Source organism: Pseudophryne corroboree, chromosome 4 (genome assembly GCF_028390025.1).
Source record: "Pseudophryne corroboree isolate aPseCor3 chromosome 4, aPseCor3.hap2, whole genome shotgun sequence".
Taxonomy (NCBI): domain Eukaryota; kingdom Metazoa; phylum Chordata; class Amphibia; order Anura; family Myobatrachidae; genus Pseudophryne; species Pseudophryne corroboree.
In genome coordinates this window covers 28,246,747-28,265,317 of record NC_086447.1, presented here as the reverse complement: position 1 = coordinate 28,265,317, position 18,571 = coordinate 28,246,747, and the positions used below count along the sequence as shown (strand labels likewise).

General features: G+C 40.5%; 1 protein-coding gene across 1 annotated transcript in view; it reads left to right on the top strand.

Annotated features, from left to right (window-relative positions):
• The window catches only part of LOC134910768 (vomeronasal type-2 receptor 26-like), an 80,939-nt gene that overhangs the window by 45,531 nt on the left and 16,837 nt on the right, over positions 1 to 18,571 (top strand). The gene's annotated exons all lie outside the window — the stretch shown is intronic.

Below are 18,571 nucleotides of genomic sequence, written 5' to 3'. Positions count from 1 at the left end.
TAGATGTCAGATAGATGAAATGTAACTCAGAAATAAAGGATTATGCCGTATGCCTGGATTATATAACAAAAAGTAACCCAAAGGGTGCTGATTGGAATGTCCCCTCAGTAATTGTATGCATATAGGGTAATGCTGCCGACACAGGAGGAACAATGGATAGCATATATATATCTCAATACAGTGAGCAAGTCTAATTGTATTTGCCAATGAGAGGGGATACCCCTGTAAAGTTAAGTCACTGGTGCAATTGCTAATCAAAAATAATAGATGCTAAACATTACCCACACAGGCACTGCCTGTGTATATAACCTGTGTTGTGAACCGCAGCAAAGATACCCTCTGGTGGCGTGGTTGGTGCTGGTGGACCCGCTGGCTCGGAAAACGCGTTTCACCCCGCAGGGCTTGGTCACTTCCTGGAGGTGCGGGTAGAGACGTGGTGAGTATAAGAGAGCCCAGCAGTGCGACGCTGGCCAATCAGCGCCGGCGCGTCCCAGGTGGGGGCGGGGAGGACGTGTGTGACGATGCCGCCAATTAGGTAACAGCCATACGGCGCTGGCCAATCAGGGCCGGCGCGTCCCTGGTGGGGGCGGGGAGGACGTGTGTGACGATGCTGCCATTAGGTCACAGCCATATGTGTCAGCGGCTGTCACCATGGTGATAGGGGCGCTGATCTAGGCCGCTATATGGATAAGACGGTGTATTAGGGCGGGACCTCTGAATAGTGTGACGTTGGAGGTGGGGTGGCCATGATGGAGAGGGGCAACTTGCCCTCAATGTGAGATGATAGTCAGCGCAACTAGATTGAATATAACTTGCTGGGTCTGTGCCCCTTCGATAGGCAATATAAATGACAATGACCCGGCGGTTATTCACCCTGGCTATTAAGGAGACTAGGAAGGGGTGTGGAGAGTGGGAATGTGATGTGCACGATATGAGAGGGGCCATGTTGGTGAAGGGCAGATTTGCCCAGTTTAAAACAAAGGAAAAAGGGGGGATACACTAAAAAAAAAAAAAAAAAAGGGGGGCTGGGTGAGGAACTTTGGAATGGGACATTGGAGGCTAGGTGAGATAGGTGATATTTTAAAATGCCAAAATTGGTAAAGAATGATGCTGATGGACACGTGGCGAAAACGTGAATTACAGGAAAGTAAATGGCATAAGTTAGGAATGGCAATGAAAGGCAGGTGAATAGATGTGGTTGTGGGGATGTGAGAAGGAAACTGACAATGGGTGAAGATGAAGGTGTGTGGATGATTTGGCTCATAGTGCACTGAGGATTGCAAAATGATGTGAGAGATGAATGAAAGGGAGTTAGAGGGGAAAATGATGAAAAATGAAATTAATTGGAAAAATAAAATATAAACATTTTAAAATATGTAAAAATGATTAGTAATATTAAATGATAAAGGAATATAAAGAAATATATTAAAAATGAAAAATAAAAGGATTTAAAATATAATAACAAAGAAAGATGAGTGAAATGAACTTGAGAAAATGTGTGATGTGCTAACAGATCTGAATGATTGCAAAAGTGAAAGAAGGGATGGGAAGAGATGTGCATGCGTTAGAATGTGATCGCATGCAGCGTGTATGATTACAATGAGTCCATGTGCACACGCACGCAGGCGAACCGTATGAGTGTGACCCTGGGCCCGTGTGTGGGAGATAGGTTGGGATTAATACGTGGGTGATGGTGTTGGATTGGGGAAAAGGAGAAGAATGTGGATAGTATAAAATTGGAAGTGAGGGTGATAAACTGGTTGCTAGTCCAATGATGGAACAAATATGGGTGACAGGATTTGGTGTATAACACAGGGGTGGGATGAGGGAAGGAAATGGGGCATGAGAGGGATAGTGAAGGAGGGGGGGGGAGAAGGGTTGAAAGGGGGTTGTTAGTGGGAAAGGGGGGGGGGGTTTGGGGTTTTTTTGTTGATGGGGAGAAGGTGGTGGAATGGGGGAGGAGGGGGGAGGGAGGGGGGGGGAACAGAAAAACGTGTAGGTGGGGTTGACATGTATAGTTAAGCAAATGAGATAAGCTCACAAAAAGGCACCGTAGTTGATGTTTTCATTGAGTCCGGATGGCTTTAAGCTACCCAGTCGGAAGATCCACTCACTCTCCCTTTTCAACAATTCTTTGGTGATATCACCACCCCGAATTCCCAAATGGATACGATCAAGACCAAACACCTTGAGTTCTTTCGTTGATCCTTTATGGGCAAGGTGGAAGTGTCTGGCAACCGAGGTAAGTTGCTTCATTCGCAAAGATCTTGCTGGGCATTCCGGATGTTGCCCATATGTTCCAGAACCCTTTCCTTCAATTTCCGAGTGGTCATGCCAATATATTTCAACTCACAACTACAGGTTATGCAGTAAATGACTGCCTGTGTGTTGCAATTGAAAAAGTGTTGTATTCTTAGCGTTTGTCCATATCTATCGGTAACCATATGTTTTTGTACCATCTGTGGGCATGACTTACAGCGGCAACATGGGAAAGAGCCGGTTATCGTGGGTTTCTTTGGAGGTGAGGTCAGGAAATGGCTACGGACCAGTTGATCTTTAATGTTTTTCGATCTTCGCCAACTCATCTGAACAGGGGTGTTAATGAACGGAAATAGATCAGGATCAAGTTGTAATATCGGTAAGTGTTTGGATATAGCATCCTTCAACAATTTCCATTCTGGGCAGAAGGTGCCAATGAATCTGACGCTGTCCTCCTGTTTGGAAATAGCCTTTTTCTTCCCAAAAATCAGTTTGTCCCTTTGGACCATTTTAGTTGCTGCGTAGGCTCGTTTCAATGAACGTTTACTGTAGCCCCTCGCTTGCAGACGATTGGTCAATTCCCAACTCTTTTTGTTGAAAATATGGTCTTCAGAGCAGTTTCTCTTAACCTTAAATATTCCCCTTTGGAGATGTTTTCGATTGTTGGTGGGAAGTGTGAACTAGTCTGAAAGAGGATACTATTCGTCGCTGTCTCCTTGCGATACAGTTCGGTGGCCAAGTACCCTGTGTCTGATTTATAGATGTTGAGATCAAGAAAGGGGACTTTTTCTGAACTGATGGTATGTGTGAGCGAGATGTTAAGATCATTGGTATTCAGGGTCCTGATAAAGTCCAAAAGGAGTTCTTTGTTCCCATTCCAAATGATAAACTAGCCATTACCGTACCTGTCCAACTTTCTCATATTGGACAATTGACCATAATTTGGTCTCAACAATACAGATTTTTCTGTACTGGTCGGGTGGAAACGGATGTAGAATAGCTAAGTGTCTACAGCCTTCCTTATCACATCTTGTGAGACAGGACCAGAACATTTCTTCATTTTTTCACAATCCCCTCTAGAGGAGAAAAAAATCTCTTTTAATTTAATATACTTTTTAAATCACATTCATTCTTTGGAGCCTATATTGTACTATGGGTAATCATGAGATAGCATTGTTTATAATGTATATCCATTAAAAGCTATATTTTATCAATTACTATGTATATCTGAAACTATTTGAACTTTATTTCAACTTTTAAGAGTGCGCCCACACAAGAGCCTTCCTTTCTTCTTCCTTTGGTAACATCTATCAAGTACTAACCAGCTTTTTTCTTTTTTTTTTTGCAATTGAGCTCAATATGCTTTAACCCTTGTAGCCATTAACAGCCGGCTTATGCATGCAATAATTAACATCTAAACAGGCTTTGTGTATAATTACCAGCAAGTTCTGAGCTTCAGGACACAGTCCTTTATTTTATTTCACATGTTTAATATTTGTTCCACTGTGTACATGCAATGTTGAGGCATTCAGCCATTCAGTGTCTATTTTTAGAAATAACTTTTTACCAATAAATTTGTATATTTACAAAACCAGCAGCTGGTTTTCTGCTTGAGTACGGTAGATACCCAGGTCTACCATTGTGGGCAGCCAGAAGGGTAGTTAGCAATTTATACAAAAAAATTAATATTATCCTTGCTAATTTTGAATTAATCAGCGCCCACATTTGTCTTTGGACTCTTTTTTCTATTTGTGAGTAAGTCTGGAGCTACTCAGAAACTGCTAAGAAATTTCTATTCGCAATTCTGCTAATCTTTCGTTTGCAATTCTGCTAAGCTAAGATACACTCCCAGAGGGCGGCGGCTTAGCGTGTGCAATGCTGCTAAAAGCAGCTAGCGAGCGAACAACTCGGAATCACCCCCATTGTGGAGATCAGAAATAGTGACTCAAGATAATTGAGTATCATCATGAGTAATTGTAAACACAGATATTTTATCTTCATTCATTCTTCTCCCCATCTTTTCAGTGCTCTCTCCTCAGCCCAAGTGCCATAAACATGTTCTATAGGGGCTGAGAGTAGAAGCATACTTTTTCCACACAGAGACACTTGGGATCCTCTCATCATCAATTCAATGTCTCAGATATGATTGATGACAGCAGAAATCCCTGGCGTTATCTTGTGCGGAAGCTTTTTCCTTAGAAAGCCTTACTTACCTCTCTCCATAGAACAATCTTTATTGTCAAAGCAGTAAAACATAATCAAAACTATATCACACCAGTTGGCTCATTGTGGAGCTTTGAATGAACCATATAACAGTAATAGAACTGATTTATTTAAACATATTAATCTGTTATATTTTGCTTGGGCACCCACAGTTTTATGTACAATCCGTACAAAATAAAAAACATTTTACAACACAGCACCAGGGACCTCTCCCCTGCACTCTTATTAGGTCTTGCATCTATTCCTGCACAATAAGGGTTAACAGCAGATGCAGGCACTGTGAGACATATACCCCGTATACCAACTAAAGGTCTCTCATTGAGATTTTGATGCCCAAATATGGCGGATTTTCAAAAGTGGAAACCTGGTAATAGTTTATATGTCTCTCTTCCTTACAACTTTGGGGGTAATTCAGACCTGATCGCTGCTCAATGTGCACGCAAGCGGTACGAACGCAACTCAAGAGTGAGATCAGGCAGAAAAACAGAACAGTGATATCACGCACGAGTGCACAAAAATGTTCAGAAGTGCACAAAAGAGGTGTTTACTATTTTGCTTCACACGGGAGTGATGTGTCCACAAGGTTCCTATTTGCATAGCTAGCAACATGGAGCTTGTCGTACATGTGCGTTGCATTCGCTAGTTTGCAAATAAATGCACAATGGGTTGTTTTTTTTTTATAAATATTTGAAAAAAACAATTACCCTAAGGAATTGTAATGTGATTGATCAATGAAGTGATCAAACACTGCAAAATTAAGAGTTTATCAACCTAATTGTCCAATTTCATTCAGCAATTAAGGCAACAAACATATCAGTTTAATATATTTGTTGTCCTATTTGCACAATTCCCTGAATTTAATAAAATGTATACTTGTTTTGACTAAAAAAAGAAAGGTTTAATATGTTATGTGTTATGATTTTGACTAAGCAGTGAATGTATGACATACATTAAATACTCATTATGTTCCGTTGCATATATGATTTATCTATTTGCAAGCATTTAAAAGGGGAGTGGTAAAGAAGCAAACAATCTGCTCCTAACTGCCATGTCACAGGCTGTGTATATAAAATGCAGTTAGGTTTGTTTTGCGGTTACTTTACCACTCTCCATTTGATCACTTACAAACCGATGCTACATCAATACATATATGATATTGGCCTTTAAAAAGAATAAATAACACACAAGTTAATTTGTACAAAATTTTATTCAAAAATATTGATATAAACATTAAAAATCAAATAATTTAAAAATATTTAAAAAAAATGTTATTTAATCTAGTATGGCCTGCGTGTGGGCTGCCACCCACTGCAGGGACAAGTGAATGGGACGATGTGGATCTCCAACATCAGCATCTGTAAAGAATGTTTAAACAATTATTACAAATAATTTCACACATTGGTGGTCATTCCGAGTTGTTCGCTCTGCAATTTTCTTTGCATCGCAGCGATTTTCCGCTAATTGCACATGCGCAATGTTCGCACTGCGACTGCGCCAAGTAAATTTGCTAAGAAGTTTGGTATTTTACTCACGGCATTACAAGGTTTTTTCTTCATTCTGGTGATCGTAATGTGATTGACAGAAAGTGGGTGTTTCTGGGCGGAAACTGGACGTTTTATGGGCGTGTGTGAAAAAACGCTACCGTTTCTGGGAAAAACGCGGAAGTGGCTTGAGAAACGGAGGAGTGTCTGGGCGAATGCTGGGTGTGTTTGTGACGTCAAACCAGGAACGAAACTGACTGAACTGATCGCAGTGGCAGAGTAAGTCCCGAGCTACTCAGAAACTGCTAAGAAATTTCTATTCGCAATTTTGAGAATCTTTCGTTCGCATTTTGCTAAGCTAAGATTCACTCCCAGTAGGCGGCGGCTTAGCGTGTGCAATGCTGCTAAAAGCAGCTTGCGAGCGAACAACTCGGAATGAGGGCCATTATGCAATATAGAACCAATGTACCAAACACAGGGGGTCATTCCGAGTTGATCACTAGCTACCATTGTTCGTAGCGCAACGATCAGGCTAAAAATCAGCATTTCTGCGTATGCTCCACAATGAGAATGCACAACGTACGGGAACAAAGTCTTTTGTGGTTTTGCACAGGTTCTAGCGAAGCTTTCAGTCGCACGGCCGAACGCAGGAAGATTGACAGAAAAGGGGAATTTCTGGGTGTCAACCGACCGTTTTCAGGGAGTGCTTAGAAAACGCAAGTGTCGGGGAAAATGTAGGCGTGGCTGGGCGGACGCTGGGCGGGTGTGTGACGTCAAAAGCCGTCCCTCCGTCGTTAGACTCAACGCACATGAAGAGTAACTACAGGGCAGGTCTTGTTCTGCACAACATGATTTTGCCGGCGCTCTGCTGCACAAGCGTGTGCACTTCTGCAAAGTGGAATACACTCCCTGGTGGGCGGCGACAATGCGTTTACACGGCTGCTAAAAGTAGCTAGCGAGCGATCAACTCGGAATGACCCCCACACTTCAACAGCTCACAGTGTAGGTCAGGGATAGTGAATGATTGGACCTTCAGCTGGTGTTGAACGACACATACCAGCATGCCCTGCAACAATTTTAGTATGGACAAATGCAAAAACTGTCGCAGGACATGCTGGGCTGTGTAGTTCCATAGCAGCTGGATAGCCAAATGTTTGTAGACACATGTTGAAGTATCTGTTTAAAGGCCAATGTAAATTTAAAAAAAAATACTTACTCTTCTCCATAGGCCCATACTCCTTCTCTTCCTCCTCCTCTTCTTCAGCACCAGGGGATGGTGCTGGTATGTCTGATATACGAACTCCAAACGCAGCATCTGAAAAAGATGTTTACTAATTCAGCAAATAAAATATCACTCATTATGCAATATATAATAAATGCACAAAGCACACTTCAACACCTCAATCTCTAGGTCAGGCATGGGGAACCTTTAGCTATCCAGCTGATGTGGAATTACTCAGCCCAGCATGCCCTTCAAGAGTTGGGCAACTTGGCCATGCAAAAACTGTAGTAGGGCATGCTGGGATGTTTTATTCAACAAAAGCTGGAGGACCAAAGTTTTACCCTCACTGGTCTAGGTCCAGGGACAGCAAACTGAGGCTCTCCATCTGTTGTTTAACTACACATCCCAGCATGCCCTGCAAATGTTTACACATTCCTACATTGCACAACTGTTGCAAGGCATGCTGGCCTGTGTAGTTCCACAGCAGCTGGATAGCCACAATTTGTAGACACATGTAGAAGTATCTGTTTAAAGGCAAAAAAAAAACCACACTTACACTCCTCCAGACGCCCATACTCCTCCTCCTCATCTTCCACACCGGGGGTTTGTTGTTGGATGGGGGAAGGGACTTGAATGGGGGCAGGTGGTTGAGGTGGATAGGGTGGTTGAATGGGGCGGGTGGTTGAGGTGGAGAGGGTGGTTAAATGGGGGTGAGTGGTTGAGGGGGAGAGGGTGGTTGAATGGGGGTGGGTGGTTGAGGGGGAGAGGGTGGATGAATGGGGGTGGGTGGTTAAGGGGGAGAGGGTGGTTGAATGGGAGAGGGAGTTTGAGAGGATGAGGGAGGTTGCCATTGTCGGGCACTTCTTTTTCAGCTCTTCCTAACGAGAGAGGAACACAGTTTATGTGTTTTAAAAAACATTTGTTAAAAAATAACAATCCCTAATCAATAATCAACATGAAACCTACATTATTTTTTTTTGTTTGAGAAACAACAAACTTTATTATACTACAAATAAACACAAAATTATTACTGGTATGCTAATGATTGTTTTTAACTCAATTTACAACCCACACATACTCTATACATCCGTACAAACATCTATGCATACCAACATACGTTTTAAAGATCTCCAGGCTAAACAACATACACACACTGTTGGACTGCAAAGGGACTGGATCCTTGTTGTGCAGTATATGCTGTTGTCTTCTGAGTCTCCTGATGAAGGCCCGTCTAAGGTCAAAAGCGCTTGAGATGCCTCAAAACAAGTCGTGAATTCTGGAATAAAGTTCCTGCTGAGATTGCCCTTCTGCATATGAGGAATTCAGAGAACCCTCTACACGCCTGAACTAAAGTATTGTAAAGGGATGTCCGTATAATTTATTTCTCAGTATTCGATCATTTGCTATTTACTATTCTGATACCTATTGTTATACTCTGCTGTACTTTGTCATTTGGCGCCCAACACAGTCTATTCCATATCTTTTTTGCATAATTTGTGTTACCTAGGGAGTGGGATACGCCCATACTCTGGTTTAAACAGTGTAGGCAGCCAGTTCCGCGCATTGGAGAGGTGTTCCATTCATTTCTTTTCTAAACAACATACACACACTTATGGATGCAAATATTACACAACTTTGAACTGTAAACAGTCATGCGCACACAAATGCTACAGTATGCATTACTTACGGTCATCTATTTGCTGGCGGAATTCAGCAAGTAGCCACGGCTGCCTTTGGCGCAGGTCGGACCACCACCTTTCTAACTGGACGATGGTCTGCCTGCTGCAGAGCTTCGACCGCAGCTTTCGGAATACCTTCACGTAGGCCACACGCTTGCAGGCGTTTGATACATAAGGGCTCGTGCGGCCTACGCGTCGGTCCATCACCGATTTTAGGAGCCGCAACTCCATGATGCTGAATGCAGCAGCTCGCATGGTGCCGAAGGCATATTAGTCTAAATTGCTAATATTTATACTGTCTGCCTGCTGTTGATTGGTCAACATCTGTGATGCTAATAAATACATTTAAGCTTTATTGCTATTTGTTGCTATACACATTAACAGTATGGTCCGTGCTCTCGGTTGCAGACGCAATTGCGATTGTATGCTGCTGCAAGTGTTGAGTTTGCAAAATATTTACAAAACAGCTCTGTTCTTCAATCAACTGAACATTGCAGGATTGAGGTGTTTGGTTTGTTTATATGTGTTTTTTTAAATGGATTTTTTTTAAAACACTTAAGACACATCAATGCATCACAAACAAAAACACATATGCAGCAACAATTAAATAATTTATATAAAAAAAATGGTTATGTGTAAAGAAACACATAGCCTCATTGTTTTTAAAAAAAAAATATATATGTGGCCAACACAACACTACTTGTACAGTGATGTTGTGCATGAACTCTTGACAGGCTTATTTTGCAATTTTACATTACAATATGTTTTATGTACAGCCACTAACATTTCTGTAAATAGGAATACTTTTCACACAAATGCAGTACTGTTGTTTTTTAAACACTTACAAACTTCCATCAAATTTGTGTGGAAATAATTTTTTTGAGAGTAGCAAAATATTAAAAATAAAACAAACCAAAATTAAAAAAAACACCAATAAACACTTGTCAGATGAGCTAATAACTCACACATACCTGAAATATTGTTCCACTATTCTGGCCCTAAGGGCATTTCCACGCTGTGTCTCTGAGCCCCGCCTCCATGTACGGCCAACCCCTGGCTCATCATCCTCTGGGCCCAAAGCCTCATTTTGGGCCAGCTCCACACACCTCCTTCTAGCAATATTGTGCATTATTGCACACAAGACCACTATCATACTAACCATTTCTGGCGAATACATGAGGTCGCCACCAGTGCGGTGGAGCACCCGAAAACGCCCTTTTAAAACTCTGATCGTGCGATACACCAGCTGTCTGGTGGCTGTAAGGGCGGAATTAAATGCCGATTGTGGTCCTGGTGTTGGTGTGCTGTAAGGAGTCATGAGCCAGCGGGTGCAAGGATATCCACAATCTCCTGCAAAAACACAAACACATTTTTGACAAAAATATGGCTAACAATTAAACACCCACAAAACTGAACCTTTACTACATGATGTGGCTCTAACTCACCCAAGATCCACGAGTCTTGGCCTTCCAACCTTGATCATTTTTGCCAAATCCCTGATTGCCTAGTCACGTGTGAATCATGGGCACTTCCTGGGTACCGGGAATTCAAGGAAAGGATCGGGAAGGATGGTCCTCAAACAACCATCACATTCAAAGAGTGGAACATTTCTCTGTTCCTAAAGACTATTTCATTATGTAAGTATAAAAGAAAAATAATAACTCTTGGACACTGACACAAAAAGTCCCACAATATTTATAATTCCTGATACACGCCTGCAGCTTCACCATGAGGTCACTGAACCTCATAACATACACAATAAAATAAATATAAATGAAGCGCTGCCTGAATCAAGATCAATTAAATAAAAAAAACATTTATTACATACAAATATCAAATAACATACAATCAATTATATACCACACGGCCGGTGATTAAAAGGTTCTAAAAACACATATAATTTCAATTGGCCACTCTGGAGTTAAATATTGGAAGCTTTTAGCAGACTGTTAGTATTGTAGGATAAAGCACATTAAATATATTTTAAAAACATTTAATACACATAAAACATACAATACATTAATTAATATACCACACGGCCGGTGATTCAATTACAAATTAAAATTATATCACTATTGTGATCACAACCATTTCTATCATATATTAGATGTAAATTGCAGTATATTGGCAATGGTGATGAATCAAAATCCATTAGTTAGTAATAAGAATGAATTAGAGTCCATTATCCAACAAAAAGCAGTATTATTGTGTTAGTGGCGTCTATTATTAAAAATCCATTATTCCAACATGGTTAGAAAACATATCAGATAGGCAGCCTTAGTATTCAGTATATTCTGTGTTTATGATAGTATGATGCTTGCAAGTTCACTACCACAGTTTATTTGTTAGTGCATAGTCCATATATATGCGATGCTTGCATGGCCACAGTATATTGGGTTATGCACAGTTCAGCGTGTAGCAGACCGGTATACAGCTATTGGTCCGGGTGACATCTCACCCACTTTGTAAGCTTCCAGTACTCGCGCGGTTAGTGCAAAGATTAGTAAGTAGTGCCGCCAGCCGCGGGTCACACTCCTCGTCCTCTACGCGTTTCTCCATTTTTAGAACCTCAGTGGCTTCATCAGAAGGATGTTGGCACCTGGTGATCAATCTCCTTTTAAAGCCGGTTATTGCGCCTCGGCTTCTAGTTATACACCCCATTGCACATGCACACTTCGTGCATTCCACTGTGTCGCGCCTCAACTTCCGGTAGTGCGTCTCATTGCACATACGCACTTCATACATTCCTGTCATGCGTTTCACTGTGCGGGTCCCTCATTTGAAGCGCTTCAGCTTCCGATTATGGGCCTAATTCTGAGTTGATCGCAGCAGCAAATTTGTTAGCAGTTGGGCAAAACAATGTGCACTGCAGGGGGGACAGATATAACATGTGCAGAGAGAGTTAGATTTGGGTGGGGTGTATTCAAACTGAAATCTAAATTGCAGTGTAAAAATAAAGCAGCCAGTATTTACCCTGCACAGAAATGGAATAACCCACCCAAATCTAACTCTCTCTGCAAATGTTATATCTGCCCCCCTGCAGTGCACATGGTTTTGCCCAATTGCTAACAAACTTGCTGCTGCGATCAACTCAGAATTACCCCCTATATCTTAGCACCCATCTATATACTATACATTCCTACCCACGTGTCTGGGCCTCTTACACATGTGCATTGTGTTCCACAGCAATGCTACATTATATCATTGTTCTTTATTTTTTTAACATACATTGTATCAATCCTGTACTCATTTAATAAATACTGTATTATGATTTTTTTAAGGCAATAGTATAGCATTTCATATATACCGCATTAACATATATTGTGACACAAAATCTATATTGATATCAGCAATACATTTAAGAATATATGCAATACAATTATACAAATATACTGCATTATAGCTTTTTCTAAAATATATAATACAAATAGTATAGCATTTCTTATATGCTGCATTAATGTATATTGTGACACAATATCTATATCGATACCAACAATGCATTTAATAATTATTTATAAAAAATATATATAAAACATCTTATATATATATATATATATCCAAAAGAGTCATCCGCGGCACTCAGTAAATAATTTGCAAAGAGGCAGAAATATAGCAATGTTTCGAAGGATTTATTCCCTCATCGTCAGGCACGTGCCTGACGATGAGGGAATAAATCCTTCGAAACGTTGCTATATTTCTGCCTCTTTGCAAATTATTTACTGAGTGCCGTTGATGACTCTTTTGGATATATTGGTGTATTGCTTGTGCACCTACCGCTGGCACCGGGACATTTGCTGTTGTATTTAACAGGTGTGCTGTCCGTCTCTATGTATATATATGTATATATATATATATATATATATATATATATAGAGAGAGAGAGAGAGAGAGAGAGTATTTATATTTTTTACAACTGCGGGATTGTTATAAGCAGCCTGGTAATGTAGTGTAATATAACTCATTATTCAATACATACGTTCATCTATTATTTAAATATTATTTAACTCCTCCATATCGTTTAACCCTTGTGGTTTTAAAGTATGTAATCTAAACCTTAAAAATTAATAAGTAATTACCTGCGACCGGCAGTCTTGCCAAAGAAATCTGTCTAACATCTGCAGCGTGAGGACCAGAGTGTTACTCACAAATGGTGAGATGTCACCTGGTTTCTAAAAGAGCATTTTGGCCTGAAGACACGTCGAGATGTATGTAAAGGTATAAGCGTGGCCACGCAGGACTGCTAAGTATATTGGATAGTCACATAGGGGGTCATTCCGAGTTGATCGCTAGATGAAAATGTTCGCTGCGTAGCGATGATGCCAAAAAATGGCACTTCTGCGCATGCGTAGGCGGTGCAATGCGCACGTGCAACGTACTTTCTCAATGGATGATGTAGTTTCACACAAGGACTAGCGACTCATTTCAGTCGCACTGCTTGCCGCAGAGTGATTGACAGGAAGTGGGCGTTTCTGGATGTCAACTGACCATTTTCAGGGAGTGTTCAAAAAAATGCAGGCGTGCCAGGAAAAACGAAGGCGTGCCAGGAAAAATGCAGGCGTGGCTGGGCGAACGCAGGGCGTCTTTGTGACATCAAAACAGGAACTGAACAGTCTGAAGTCATTGCAAGTGCTGAGTAGGTCTGAAGCTACTCTGAAACTGCACAAAAATATTTTGTAGTCGCTGTGCGATCATTTCGTTCGCACTTCTGCTAAGCTAAAATACACTCCCAGTGGGAGGCGGCATAGCATTTGCACGGCTGCTAAAAACAGCTAGCGAGCGAACAACTCAGAATGACCCCCATAATCAGTTGTGATTGAGATAATACAAATGAAATCTGAATGGATACAAGAGCATGCTAATTATCTTTACATTCACGTATACTAAACCTGCGTCTGACTCTGACCTGCTGGAATGACTGAGACTAACGTGCTTTATCCTGCAATACTAATGGGCCCTACACACTGGCCGACATCACTGCACGATATGAATGATCTCGTTCATTAATGAATGAGATAACGTTCATATCGTGCAGTGTGGAGGCACCAGTGATGAACGATGCGTGGCCCCGCACTCGTTCTTCGCTGGTGCCATGTTGGCTGTGCATGCAGGCCAATATGGACGAGATCGTCCATATTTGCCTGCAAGTCTACGGAGCCGGGTGACAGTGGGAGTGAAGAAACTTCACTCCCCCCGTCACTGCCCCCCCCCCCCCCGCCGCCGGGTCGCCCGTCGGCCGTATCATCCGTCGGGCACCTCGGTGGCCAATCGTGTAATGTGTAGGGCCTATAACAGTCTGCTAAAAGCATCCAATATTTAACTCCGGAGTTGCCAATTGAAATTATATGTGTTTCTAGAACCTTTTTATCACCGGCCATGTGGTATATGATTGATTGTATGTGATTTGAGGTTTGTATGTAATACATTTTTTTTAATTTAATTGATCTTGATTCAGGCAGCGCTTCATTTATATTTATTTTATTATTTAATTATGTGTTGGTGCCACAAGTGGAACATGTGTACCATCCACTACCCCAATAATGTGTGGGAAGCAACCCTCTTCATGGAATTGCCACTTCAACACAGCTAGGGACTCCACATCCAACAGCCCTGATACAGTATGAACTACTTAGTTCTTTTCAGAAATGCAGCAAGTACGCGCCTCAGGATCCTTGAGAATGAGGCCTGGGAGACGCCTCCTAGGACTCCAACTATATGTTGGTAGGACCCTGAGACGCAAAATTGTCAGACAGCAATGAATTGTGTCAGTGGTGGAATTGCTGTAGCAATGCAAATTGAACTCTCTTGATCACTCTCTATTATTGAGAGAGTATCTAGGATGACATGAGGGGGCAGCCTATAGCGCTGCACCACCTCGTTATCTGGCATTCCAAAAAAGGCTGACATGGGTTTGAAAGATATGAAGCCTTGCACGTCTCCTTGGCCTTCGAGGATGAGGGGCAGGTTGGGGTTGGCCGTATAAGGCATACATGTATGCTGCCGACGCAAACTGAAATACACATTTTTCAGAGTGTTAATACCAAAACCAATGATTGCTAACAAACATTCATGTAATTTGAAATGTAAGGACTACAAACTACTTACAGGTGTGGTGATTTCCATCTCTAAATTGTGCACAACGGGAGAAAATAAACATTGTTTAACTTCCCAAACAAAACAAGACAATTAAAGAACAAACAGACTACACACACCAAACCACCACAAAGAGCATGCATATACTTACCAAAAGAAATCACACACCAACAAAATCAGCAAAAAGCTGATTGAAAAAATTATAAATCAAATTTGGAAACAAAAAAAACCCTTGAGAAGAAAAAACACACAACAAAAAAAATATTAAAAACACTAAGAGAAAACATCACCACTCCACACAAAGCAAACCAACATTAAAAACATGCATGTACTTACCAATAGATATATAGATAAAAAAATATAATAGGCAAAAGGCCTTAGATAATTAGCCAAAAATAAGGCTAATTTGCCAAAAAAAAAATGCAGCTCCCTTGACAAAAGAAAAGAATAACCATAATAAGAACACTAAGAGAAAACATCACCACTCCACACAAACCACACCAACACTAAAAACATGCATATACTTAACCAAAAATAAGGCTAATTTGCAAGAAAAAAACAAAGAAAAATTATGTGACCTTGAGAATAAATGACAGGAGAAAACAAAAACAAATAAAAAATTACTATATCAGTCAAATCATCCACACTACAAACATACTTAAAGTCAAACAGACAAACCCATTATAAAAAAACAAATACAACATGCAGTAACATAGAAACATAGAATTTGATGGCAGATAAGAACCACTTGGCCCATCTAGTCTGCCCTTTTGTTTTAACCTTATTTTTATCTCAGAACTTATTTGATCCTTATTTCATTGTAAGGATATCCTTATGTCTATCCCATGCCTGTTTAAATTGCTCTACTGTCTTAGGCTCTACCACCTCTGATTGGAAGCTATTCCACTTGTCCACTACCCTTTCTGTGAAGTAATTTTCCTCAAATTTTCCCTGAACCTCCCCCCTCCAATCTCAGTGCATGTCCTCATGTCCTATTGCTTCTCTTCATTTGGAGAATGTTTCCCTCCTGGACTTTGTTAAAACTTGATATATTTGAAAGTTTATATCATGTCCCCCCTTTCCTTTCTCTGCTCCAAACTATACATATTGAGATTTTTTTGTCTTTCTGGGTATGTTTTGTGATGTAGGCCATGCACCATTTTAGTTGCCCTTCTTTGTACAGTCTCTACTGTATTAATATCCTTTTGAAAATATGCCTCCAGAATTGAACACAGTATTCAAGATGAGGCCGTACCAATGACCTATACAGTGGCATTATTACTTCTTTCTTTCTGCTGCTGATTCCTCTCCCAATGCAGCCAAGCATCTGACTTGCCTTCCTCATTACTGTGTTACATTGCTTACCTGCCTTTAAGTCGCCTGAAATAGTGACTCCTAGATCCCTTTCCTACTTGGTAGTTTCCAGTATAGTGCCATTAATACTATGTTTAGCCATTGGATTTTTGAGACCCAAGTGCAGGATTTTGCATTTTTGGGCATTAAACTGTAATTGCCACACTCTTGACCATTCCTCTAGTCTACCTATATCCTCAATCATTTGTTTTACCCCACCTGGTGTGTCTACCCCGTTGCATAAATTTTGTGTCTTCTGCAAAAAGGCATACTTTCCCTTTAATGCCATTTGCAATGTAACCAAGAAAGATATTAAAAAGTACTGGTCCAAGTACAGATCCCTAGGGTACTCCACTGGTAACATTTCCCTCCTGTGAATGCACTCCATTTACCACAACTCACTGTTTTCTAATCTGCAACCAAGATTTTATCCATTCAATAATCCTAGTATCCAATCCCAAGATTCCAAGTTTATTTAGCAGTCTGTGATGTGGAACAGTGTCAAAAGCCTTGCTAAAGTCTAGATAAGCTATATCCACGGCTCCACCTTTATCCATCACTTTAGTCACACAGTCAAAAAAATAAATAAGATTTGTTTGACATGATCTCCCCCAGTGAATTCATGCTGTTTGGGATCCTGTAAATTGCTGGATTTGAGATAATCTACAACTCTTTCTTTTAAGAGTTTTTCCATAAATTTCCCTACTACTGATGTAAGACTCACTGGTCTGTAGTTGTTTGCCTCTTCCTTGCTTCCACATTTGTGCAGTGGGACTACGTTTGCTCTTTTCCAGTCCTCTGGAATTACTCCTGTAGCTAATGACTGGTTGAATAACTCTGTCAATGGTGCTACCAGCACCTTTTTAATTTTTTGTAGTATCCTTGGATGTATCCCATCTGGCCCCATAGATTTGTCCACTTTCAGCTTTGAGAGTTCTATTAGGACCTTCTCCTCGGTAAATGTACTTGTGTCATTTTCCTGAATATCCCTGCAACTTAACTGTGGCCCCTTCCCCTCTCTTTCAGTAGTGAATACTGAGCAAAAATAATTATTAAGATGATCTGCTATTACATTATCTCCCTCAACAAGACTCCAAGTCTCTGTCTTTAGTTTTATTATTCCACCTTTTGTTTTTCTCCTTTCGCTTATATACCTAAAAAAAGTTTTGCCTCCTTTATCCACTGACTGGGCCATTTTCTCCTCAGCTTGTAATTTTGCATATCTGATTACCTTCTTAGTCTCCTTCTGTCTAACAAGATATATCTCTTTCTCTTCATTATTTTGTGTCTGCTTTTATTTCCTAAAAGCCATCTTTTTTTTCATAATATTTGCTACTTCTTTCGCAAACCACACTGGCTTCCTTTTCCTTGTGTTTTTCCTAACACTTTTGATACAAAGGTCTGTTGCCTTTAATATTGCACTTTTTAATGTTTCCCACATCTTCTGCCCTGCTTACAAGTTCCTCCACTCTGCCAAAGAAATGCTTACACATTTTCCCATCCCTAATCAGCCTTCCTAAAAACCAACACCTTTGTTTTTGTATGGGATGAGTCTGTCTCTGTCTTTATGCTGAACCATACTGCTTGATGATCACTGGATCCCAGGTTTTCACCCACTTTTATGTCTGATATTCTGTCTCCATTTGTAAGTTTTAAGTCTAACATTGTGTCTTTCTGAGTGTGCTCCCTCACCAATTGGTGGAGGGATGCTCCCTGAAGGGAATTTAAAATATCTCTACTTCTAGTGGAACTAGCAACAGACATTTCCCAATTTACATAAGAAAGATTAAAGTCTCACATAATTATAACCTCTTCTTTTAATGCCATTTTAGTTATGTCCTGCAATAGGTTCTTGTCCATTTCTTCTTCCTGTCCTGGTGGCTAAGAGTTTTACTTCTTGCAACACATTTGCTCAGTGGATGAATACAGGATATCTCTTAAACATGTATAATCCAACATAGAAAGAGAGGAAGAAAAAAATATACATAAAAAATAGAGTCCAAAACTATATAGTGTTTTTTGTATCATTTCTTCTCCATCCTTCCCTGAAGTATACCAATTATTTCAAACATGTTCACAAAAACATTATCAAACATATTCTGCCTCCATAAATATTATACTTCTCTGTTAATTTATCTTATATTGTAAAAACAGAACATTCTTGATTCGAACCCCACACCTCAAACTTGTTAAATGGGAACCTAAACCATTGTCCTATAAAACCTGTCTCTTGGTCCCAGTTACACAAATTGCATCCAAATAGA